The 10,720-nt window shown below is 46.8% G+C and overlaps 1 pseudogene; it reads right to left on the bottom strand.

Annotated features, from left to right (window-relative positions):
* Positions 1-218: 218 nt before the first annotated feature.
* On the bottom strand, positions 219-6,679 carry LOC119458684 (uncharacterized; annotated as a pseudogene).
* Positions 6,680-10,720: the final 4,041 nt, after the last annotated feature.

Below are 10,720 nucleotides of genomic sequence, written 5' to 3'. Positions count from 1 at the left end.
TTTGAATTGTATTGCCTCAACAGGCATATACTCGACCTGGAGTATGTGAAGTTGAAGCATTACTGCCCATACCACCTTGGACAACGCACCTTGAATGAGTAAGTACAATAAGAAATCAGCACTTTTTGTCCAGCAATGAGGCCAGAAAAAATCCTGAAGGCCAGTTACCGCTGCATGTATTGTGTTATTGGTGCATTGCATGAACGAGACAAAGGGAATGGATCGAGGGCTTGTTTTATTTGTTAGATACAACCAAATGAACAGTGCATGGCATGTAATAGAAATACACACAGTGCATTACTCAATCTATTTTATCGTGCTTATTTATTTATTTGCAGCCAATACTGATACACTGCCTACCGACAGTTTGTTTGGTGGGTATACAAGCGACTTGGTCATGGTAACCGGGTCGTTCTCCCAAGCTGTGCTGTCCACAGGATCAGGACAGAGTTTCCGACGCCAGGAGGGCATTACACTGGCTACCTGGACGCATGATAGCAGTTCCTCAATAAACAACCAGTGTTTCCTGCCAAAATGACATGTCTTGTTCAGTGAACTTTGGCTGTCTGCAACAAGAGACAGGAAAATATGAGGTTACACAAGACGCTTCAATTCAAGATGAAACATGAAAGGAAAGTAGCCTTACGTTAGTCAAATATTAAAGCGCCTTGTATGTGCTGCCACGAGAGATTCTTTGTCGGCACGTTCGAAGTTGCTTGAAAGTGGAGGTGGCACTTTCATACTTGCATGATCCAATGCCTTCCTGTAGGAGCTCGCATTGTGGCACAGGTCCACAGCACACTTCAGCAAGTCGTTCACATAGCCTGGAAAAACAAAGCGTAGTAAATGACAATCTGTGTGCAAAAATATGGAAACTAAGTACCGTATGTGCAAGATTCTTTCACTGGTGCGACAACGGCAGCCTTTTTTGCCTTCGGGTATTTCACCAGCCATCTCTTCGTCCCATCGTCAGTGGTTGCTTGCTGCCTTGCACTATTTTCATTATAGTGAAGTGCGGCAAGGCGTGTTCTGAAAGGAAACAGAACCACATCCGTTCACATCACAACAGCCCACCTAACAGTTTAGGCACAAAACGTTTTACCTTGATACCATACTGGAATACCCAAAATGGGTATTTTTCGGAGCAAAATGAGTGATGGTGCTGTGAAAGCATTCGATAGCAAATGTTTGTGCACTCGTGGATAGTCGAGGAATGTCTTTGAGCAAAGCCTTGTTTAGGATGATGGCTTTCAGTTTTTGGTGCGCTGGTGATCCTAAAGGAATGCATTGGAAATAATGCAAGAATACTGAAAAAAATAAGCATTTCAACCCCACATACCTTCTTCCAGCCAATTCTTCTTAGCCAATGGCTCATGCTCGCACCTTTGATAAAGGCTCTCATCATGTACGTGAATGTCTACGACATGACGGACAAGAGAGCGCCACTTAGCGAGAATTAGTCAGGTTGCGCCCGGCTTGAGAGAGCGCACCAATACAGGTGGTTGACGACAGCAGGTATCCATGGAGCCAGCTCCTGAAACTTCTTGAGCTTCGCTGCTGCTGTCAGCTTCTTTTTGAGCACTGTACAAAAATTGGGATAATGAGATGCATCGCGAATAAAAATTTGAGAGCCCAGTTATTTCACTGGTACTTGTGTTTTAAAAAAATTAATAAAGCAGAACCCACTCTTGGCAACGTGCCAGCAATCAAAGTTGTGCTCTATGGAGGTCTCCTTTGATGTAAATGCCTTTATCTGAGAGGGACGCTCAGTAAACAGAGTTGAAATCTCGAGGCCATTAGCTTCGCATATTTGCAGTGTCCTCTTGAGGCCTTCTAGCTCCATATGATTGCTGCCCTTGGTTTCATTTGACTGCAACATAACCAAGATTAAACCAAGCATACGTGTATGTAGTCATGAACAATGCAACCTTTCTCAAAGATTGTGTACAACCCACTAGCCCACCATTACCTCCTAAGCAAGCTTGCAAATTATACTATACGCATACTCTTTCATGCAAAAGTAATGAATATCTGGAGAGTTTCGATGTGCAGCACCTTGTTCAGCTCTATGTCCAGAAGAGAGTATGTCCCATATTTGGCGGAATGTCCCGGGGAATCTGCCCTACCATCCCCAGCAACCCGGAGTGGACGGCCAATGGCTTCATCAAAAAGGACGTTTTGTTGGTTTGTCCAGACCTTGAAGTGGTAAACATGCAATGCTCATGAATCTATATGCATACACTGTAAGGTTGGTTACGTGGCCTAACCAGTTTGATGAGCCCACGTACCTTGGTGACTGCAGGAATGAGGAATGCATTTTGGACTCTGAAGTGTGTTTTGTCACTGCTGCAGGCAACACCCACACACCTGAGTGCCCTAAAAAACTTCGAAGCTTTGCAGCCTGAAAAAAAATACTGCTGCAGAAAGAAGCAAGTTAGCAGCTGCCTTCCAATTAATCATTGGCTGTGTTGCCCATTTAGAAACATGGTGATTTATGCACATGCGTGTCGCCTGCAATAACGTGCCTTTCACATTTTTATCAATTGCTCTGCACGGATGTGAACACAGAGGGCAGACCGAGAGCAGTTCATCCAGACTAGATTCGAAAACAATGAACTTCCTCTCTTCATAAAGAGGCACGGCTGTGTGATCAGTGCTGTCTCTGAAAAAGAAACAACATCTATGTGAGCACTGCACAATATTACAGGGCAGTCTAATACATACTCAGCTAAACTGACATCAGAGAGGACAAAGGAAGGATCCTTTCGGTTTCCGTTTTCATTCTCAGCATTTTCCGCTTCAGATGTATCTGTCAAATCTGGCAATGGCGTCGAAGACCGTGGCGACATAAAGCAGCTAGTTGAAATACTACAGGACTTCGCTTGAATCTTAACCTGTGTTCCTAGAAAATAGCATAAGCCAAAATAGTGTGTTTAATTTAGCAACAACAAAATAAAACAATTTAGCAGCAACAGTACAACTCCTTGGATATGTCATTTTCAAAAAAAGACCAGGAACAACACAGACACAGAAAGGAAGAGACGCGGAAGAGAGCTCGTCTGTGTTCAGGATGTTCCTAGTGTTGTGGAAAACGACATACTTGCACCATCTGGCTCAATGCTTCACCCTGCTCAGAAATTACAGAGTAAAAAACTTTAGGTGCTTTGACCAGTAATGCCTATGCAAAGATATTATGCTGGTTGTTGCTACGTATATATGCCATGCATAGCAAGGCTAGTTACAAAAGAGCAGTCACAAAACAATGCAGATTGGTTTATCTGATACACCTACCCCAGTCTCTGCAGGTTAATGATGTCTGAGCAGCTTCATCAGCCTGGAGTGCTTTTGGTGTAACTTGTCTTTCAACGGCGGCATGAGGTTCTGGTGCAAATTGCTGGTGTACTGCTTCAGGGCATTTCTCTTGATGTGCCTCACGCTCACTGTTTTGTCAGCTATTTGTAGATGCTTCTGCACTGCGTTGACAGGAAACTGAAAGAGAGGAAACAATTGACAGACGAATTTATTGAACACACATCACAGCATAAAATTTTATCAACGTGCGCTGAAGATTTTGACATGCATTTTTTCCCTGTACACCCACACAAAGAAAATCGAATTTTTTTTATAAAAGGCTGCATTGACAAATCTGAAATAAGTTGGGCATTGGTGAATTATGAAGTGTACCTGCTTGGGTGACTTCTTCAAACTGATCCTGCTCAATTGGAGGGGTACGCATTTCAGAAGCATCACACTGCGTTCCTTGGACGTGAACAGCTTCTTTGTGGAAGGCTTCCCCTGTGGTTGCTGGTTGCAATATTTCATCAATGATCTGCAATAATGGAATATGAGAGGTAACATAAAAACTGGGCACAAAACGTATATAGAATGTACAGGGACGAAATTTAATTTTTATTCAAACGCGAAGTTTGTGAAAGCTGTGTATCTTTCCTTTGTAGCCATAAGGCTTCGGTGGATGCTAATGAATAATTACTACCTTATTGCAAAACATGTAAACATACACTTCTGAAAACGGATGAAGAATGGATTATTGCCCCACTGCGGCAAACTTAACAAATGCGGAGAAAGTACACATCAAAATGTACTGTAAAAACTTGGCTCTCCTAAAAAAACGTAACGAGCTGTACGTGAGGTTCGAGTGTTTGAATGTACACCCGTGAGCAAAAGTATACGAACCACAGGGTCGCCAAAAAAAACTGAATTTCTTCGTAATTAACAAGTACAAACTGTAATTAATCAGTACACTGAAAAGTTCGCAATGCCAAGTTTGGACTGCAGTCATCAATTTCAAGTTGAGTTCACAAGTAGAGAAAAAAATCGGCTTCATCGCGCGACCCCTAGTCCGCATACTTTTGTGCTCACGACTGTACATTCTCCCGACACCCCTGCTGATTTACGCGGATGCACTTACGCGAAAGAGCTCAGCACGCTTTATGGCGAACTCGGCAATGACTTACAGGGTTCGTACACAATATTTGGCTGGAAATTCAAGGACATTTCAAGGATTTCAAGGATGCAAAAAGGCAGAATTCAAGGAGTGTTAGCGTAATTTTATTTCCTCACATGACTTAGGAAAGGAGCCCTATTTTCGCATTAATTTCTCTTTCAAGAGCTGTTATCTCCGCTTCTTTTTCTTTGGCTGTTCGACGGAAACTTCGTCGCCTTTCGCCTTTCTGGTGGGTCTTCAAGGCAGATTCCCCCATCGTTGCAATGTCGACCGTCTTCTGACATAATGCGCACATTGCTCGATAAGGATCGCTTGGTTCCGGTCTCACCCAGTGACGATAGTCCGTATGTTGCAGCCACGCAGGCTGAAACTTGCACTTCCCGCCTGGCATCTTGTCAAGTAAACACACAACGCAAACGCGAACTTCACTGAAATGGCGCGCACGAGGCCGACAAACGGCCCGACTATAGTACCTAAAAGACACATACTAGTGTGCCGAGAGCGGGTGTCGCGGTAGCACCGAGTGTGATGCCTGCCGCCGCCGGCTGCTTGGTGCGCTGCACTTCGAGACTGTGCCGGACCATGCTGAGACATGGGCGGACTTCAGGCAAGACACGACGCGAGTCTCCCCATTTGCCCGGCGATCTGCCTCTTATGTTCTTGTCCCAATCCGCAATACGTTCGGGGTCTGCGGACGCGCTGGGTAATGAGATGAGCCGTTTCTTTCCGCGTCTCTGGCAAAATCGCGAGCGACCTGTTCAGAGTTTCTTTAGGCAGACGAGTGCACACATAGATGCAAAAAACCCACTCACAATAAGAAAAGACTGCAACGAAAGCGGCAGCAAGGCGAGAAATGAACTAAGCATTGCAATCGACGCGTAGCAATCAACGCATCGCAAACAAACGCGAGTCGAACACCGCAGGATTTAGCATGGTGCCGACAGGCATCGCCGTCTGGTGGCCCGCGGCGGCAGGCATCACAGCCCGCGCCACCGTCCCGCGTTGGAGACTCTCGGTGGACGGCACACTAGAGTATATTCTAGGCCCTATACGCAAGCCGAGCGAGCGATATGTCTCGCATTGGATTGGATTTCCAATGCATATTAGCTGCCAGACGACGTAGGGGCTGCGAGATTTAAAACCGAAACTTCCTGATGTTGCCCTTTAGTCAACACAGCTTGTTTTCATGGGCATTCGTAAGCGAAAGGGCCTTAAATATCAGCATGACTTGCGGATGTACATCGTTATTTTCCTCTAGCGGAACAAATCCCACGGGATTTTCAAGGATTACAAGGAGCCCACGGGTATTCAAGTAGTTTCAAGGGCCCTTGAACTTATACTGTCAATATCAAGGACATTCAAGGATTTCAAGGGGCTGTGCGAACCCTGTGACTAGAACTACGTAACCACCACTGCACAGTCATGGAACACACTGAAAATCTCCATGCGACGCAGTGTCATTGGCACGCAGAAAAAACCCAATTTTGAGGTACGCTCTCAGGCGCGGAAATAAAATGACGAATTCCTCATAGGGGATGACTTTCTGGTACCCTAAACCTCGCATACAGAACGCTTCACAAGTGCGCGATCGGCGTTTTCGCGAACCGTAGCGCGTACATTTCGCTCTGCACCAGACACTTGTGCAAGAATTATTTGTCGTTTCCTCTGTACACTTGCTTTTTCAAGAGCGCACGCAGGCGATGCAGCTGCGGGGTACTTTAGCACTGCGTGGATGACTGTATAGTAGTTTATGCCGTCGGCGTGAGCACTGCTCAAGAAGGCTACAAGTGAATGAAAACAGTACCAACCTCTTTTCGCCTCCTCTCTTCAAACGCGCCGCTGATACTCTCTGCCTTGCGTTTTCGTGAGAAAACCGAAGGCACAGCGCCAGGTTTTAGTCGTTGCCCCTTGAGCGGCATGCCGAGGCTTTTCAGCACAGCCGGGCTGGTCACGTAATCATCGTCGACGAAGTGGTCCGCGCAAACGATGTCATATTTTATAGGTCTCCAGGCTGGGCGTGATGGCTGACAGGCACGTATCCAAAGTTTACGCACCTTCTCGTCCCTGGGAAACGTGTGCGACGGCGTGTGGCGACCGACGATGCTGTTATAACAGCAATGCCTTGGCATTGCGGGAAAGCACATGTAATACGCGCCACCTGCGTGGAGCGCCGACGGTGACATTGTTTCAGGCGGACGACGTGCGAAGATCGCCGACGGATATAAACAAGCGCAGCAAGGGACCGCAACCATCGGAAACACTGCGACGACTGCGGCCGGCCTTGGCCGCGCGCGCGGGGAGGGAGTGATTGATGACGTCAAGTTTCAGGTTCTGCCGGCGGCCGCTTGGAGACAAGGCGCAACAGAAAATCGCAAAAAAAAGACGTTTCTCGTTCTTGTTTTCAAAGCAGCTTGTTGTATTCGTTATTCCAAACAGTTCAACTTTTGTTCTGTTCTCCGTCGTGCTGAACCAGTTGGATGACCAGCCGTTTTCGGAAGAAACAATTCTGCAACATCGACGCGACTCAACATCGCATCAGAAGGCCGTGCAAGCGCTCCTGCGGTTCCTGAAGTCCACTGGCCTGTGTGAACGTCTGTGACTGGAACGCCTCCTTTGTTACCAATGCCTGTGTTTTTTTTTCTGTTTTTTTTTCGCTCTCTCTCTCTCTTTGCACTCTCTCCAACCCCTTTATCCCCCACCCCAGTGTAGGGTAGCAAACCGGAAACTGACTTCTGGTTAACCTCCCTGCCTTTCCTCTCTCGCTTGCTCTCTCTCTCTCTCTCTCTGACGCGAAAAACCACCCGCCAACTTTTGTGTCCGTATCCCTTTAACGATGTATAAGCAACAATTGTGACTTCTATCGCTAACTATTATATAACATTTGATTTCCCACTGCGAAGTATTATGTAACCATCTGACTTCCGCTCCTTTTCAATATCGTTAGCCGCCCTTGCTAATCCCCTTCACTAAATAGTGCACCTCGATAGATGCTGGGACCCTGAATAAAATAAATATATAGAGCTACAAATACTCACAGTAAAGACCGGCGCAACAAGCGGTCGTTGCAGAGTGTGTCGGGGGAAACAAGTGGTTTTTGATGCAGATGATGCTGATGATGAATTGACCTCCCCTTTGGAACGGGGCGGATACAAATAGTCGCCATTTATGTGTAAGTCTCCTTAATTTTTTTTATTCCTGGAAACTTCTCTGTCTTATACCGCTACCTATGCTTGTAACGGATTCTGTAGTATCAATCTCTTCGCCGTTTTTTTTCCAACACTACTCTAAACGCCCCTTGCTTATCTCGACTTCTGCTTGATGCTTCCGCCCACTTTAAATTTAGGCGATTCTGGAAGGTATGTGTTATTATACAGGATGGAGGGATGGATGCATGCTATGAGCGTCCCTTCTGAAGCGAGGCGGTGGATTGCGCCACGAAGCTCTTGTTTCTATTTTGCCTAATGCCCTAACATACTACCCCCTTCTAGTATAATGCAGCGGAGCACAATTGGTAGTGCAACGCACGCCTAATCCGGAGGTTGTGGATTCGTCTCCCAGCGGCGACAAGTTATCTTTTCGTCCGCTTTCATTGCATGCACATGTCCCCCTTTCCTGGTTACTTTGTGCATTTATTTTTGAACCACAGCTAATCACTCATATGCTTTCCTTTGTTTCATTGCCTGTTGGCTTTCATGGTCGTGATTGAGAAAAATCTAGCCCCATTCGTTTCCCTTCGCCTAGTAATTCGTTCAAATCAGTGTGGGAGTTCGTTCACAGCATACATGTCTACCATAACTGCTACCGAATAGCCGTAGATTTTTTATTGCTTCCATGCTTTATCTAGGTAGCGATGCAGTTCCTCTTTCGAACAATCGCTACAGCGGGCGAAAATAAATATCATATGAACCGCATTTCGGTCCAAAACCCACAGGAAAAAACATGGAGGACGCTTAAGCTTCACCTTTAAGAGTATAACGCGATAGCATTCAAAGATCCCTGAATGCTTGGGAAGCTTCCCGGTAATGCAGCTTTGTACCTTCCCCTCTGAGCGCCACTGTTGGTATACGGTGGAAATGCGGGAAAAGGGGGTTTGCGTTTCAGTTTCCTCGTTACAAAATTATGTTTTTTGTTGTATGACAATCCGACGCTATCATGCCCGTAGGTTGTGGTTAAGCCGTACTTTATGATTTTTCGGATGGATTTTACTGTGAGAAATTCAGTTTTGTTCACTAACGCCTTGCGCCACGCGGAGAGCCTGTTTCATCGGAGAGCCAAAATCATCCACGGTTTCGGGATGATTTTCTCCGCCACCGACGCCAGCGTGCCCACGCCGACACCGACTCTGACGTGGGATTTTCTGCGACACGGGGCCCTTAACGGTTAAAAAAAGTGCGACCAGACGGGATCAAACAAGGAGCACGCGGACATGGCGCAGTGTGTAGGTAGGCTTTTAATGCCTTTGTGTTCTAGGCTCGTAACAGAACGCACCCTGGACCTTCGAGGTATGAACTTGTTGGTCTGGCCTTTCAAGCCAGCGACGCGAGATGATCGACGTGAGGAGTAACAAGAACTTTTAATTACATCGCTACGGAGTGGTCCGCACTACAAGCTTCGTGACGCTGAGCGACACATACGCTTTAGCTTGTGCTGAAGGCATTGGCGATGGCGTCTTTTATTGCCTCTTCGGAACGACCTCGACCAGGAGGAGGAGGGGACGGATGCTCTTCACGCTTACGGCCACCGCTAGGTACACGGGAGTAGGCTCAGCGGATTTTCCCACCGCCCCTGGCGCACCAGAGGAAAAGGCAATGCGACCCACGCACAGAAAAATCGTCGGCGTCTCCCGCGCCGACGAAAAGAAGGTACGAATGCGAGCACGAAGCCTAGCCGTCTCACTCACGGGAAGGAGACAGCCCTGGTGCGCACACGCCGACATCTCGGCGTCGAGCGAGCCGTGGGGAAGGAGGCGAGAATGCGTGCACAGATGCTGACGTACTTTAAGGCCTTATATGTTTCACTGTTCAGTCGACCTTTAACGTCCTTGAGCGAAAACCGTGTCGTCGAAGCGAAATCGTACACGTTGACGACTTGGTGTAGCAATTTAATTACCACACTGATCCGGCATCGTGCCTTACCCATATACTGTAAACACAAATTAGCCCTTACGGACGTTTTAACAGTTGACATACCCTTTTCCCTCCCAAGTTCAAAGTAGGTGCTCCCACGAAAAGGAGCAAAATGAGCTAGAACCATTATTTTACCCCCGACCTCATTCAGCGTAACATTAAGGGGACATTGCGGTAGTAAAACGGGGGTTTTCAAAACATAACTGAGGATTTGGCTACATAGGGAGTGCTGAAATACACCCGTATCTGACCCGAGCCAAACAGCTAAAATAACAACACAGCCGCCTGCCATGACCAACATGGCTGTTACCCTGCCCGGCAATTTCAGTATAACTATTTCGAAATATCAGTCAGATTCGAAATATCCCGCGCAATGTGTGTCAGCGCTGTTTTTCTGTTTGAAGTTAGCGCTGCAGGCGCTGCAGGGAATGCCGCGGCAAAGCCGAAACTAGAGTGTACTAGATAATGGTCGAGTGGGCCGAACGGCGCTCTCCCGCTGAGGCGCCGCGTGTGGAAAAATTATGCGAGGGCGCTGCGAGCGAACTGGATTGGGGCGGAGCCGCGCTCCGCGGCATATTCAACGTACTTTCGCTGCGGGCGCCGAGGCCGATTGCGCATAGTACGGTCTTAAAATAGTGCTTTATTTCAACTGCAAATTTATGTTTACACCATCTTGCTAAACATATATATTTGAGGCATGGATTATACAACGCGTCGTCTTCAGTTTTGCTGTCGTTGTCAAGCGCGTCGTCTGCTAGCGAGCGCGCGTTCGCTACGCGGATGCTGGCGGCGCCCAGTTTTTCTCGCAAAACGTCTGTGTAGTGCATTTTTTTTGTTTTAGTTGCTTTGGTGCGCCCATGACTCTTGACGGCGGGTACCAAAGGTAGTTTTAGCCAAGTGAACCATTGTTTTTAACACTGTCTTCTAAAAGCAACTGGCATCTCTGCAACATGAAGCTACGTAGGAAAATTTTATTACTGATAGCGTGTCATTTTACGCGCGCTTCTTGTCGGTGGATATTGATCAGGAACAATGATCGAAGAAAACAATATTAAAGTGAAATAAACCAGGTTTATTAGCTGCGTGGCGCGAAGAATGACCGATGTATTTCTACGTAATTAAATCAAAG

Source organism: Dermacentor silvarum, chromosome 7 (genome assembly GCF_013339745.2).
Source record: "Dermacentor silvarum isolate Dsil-2018 chromosome 7, BIME_Dsil_1.4, whole genome shotgun sequence".
In the NCBI taxonomy this organism is placed as follows: domain Eukaryota; kingdom Metazoa; phylum Arthropoda; class Arachnida; order Ixodida; family Ixodidae; genus Dermacentor; species Dermacentor silvarum.
The sequence above is the reverse complement of the archived record's forward strand: the minus strand, read 5'-3'. Positions and strand labels throughout refer to the sequence as shown.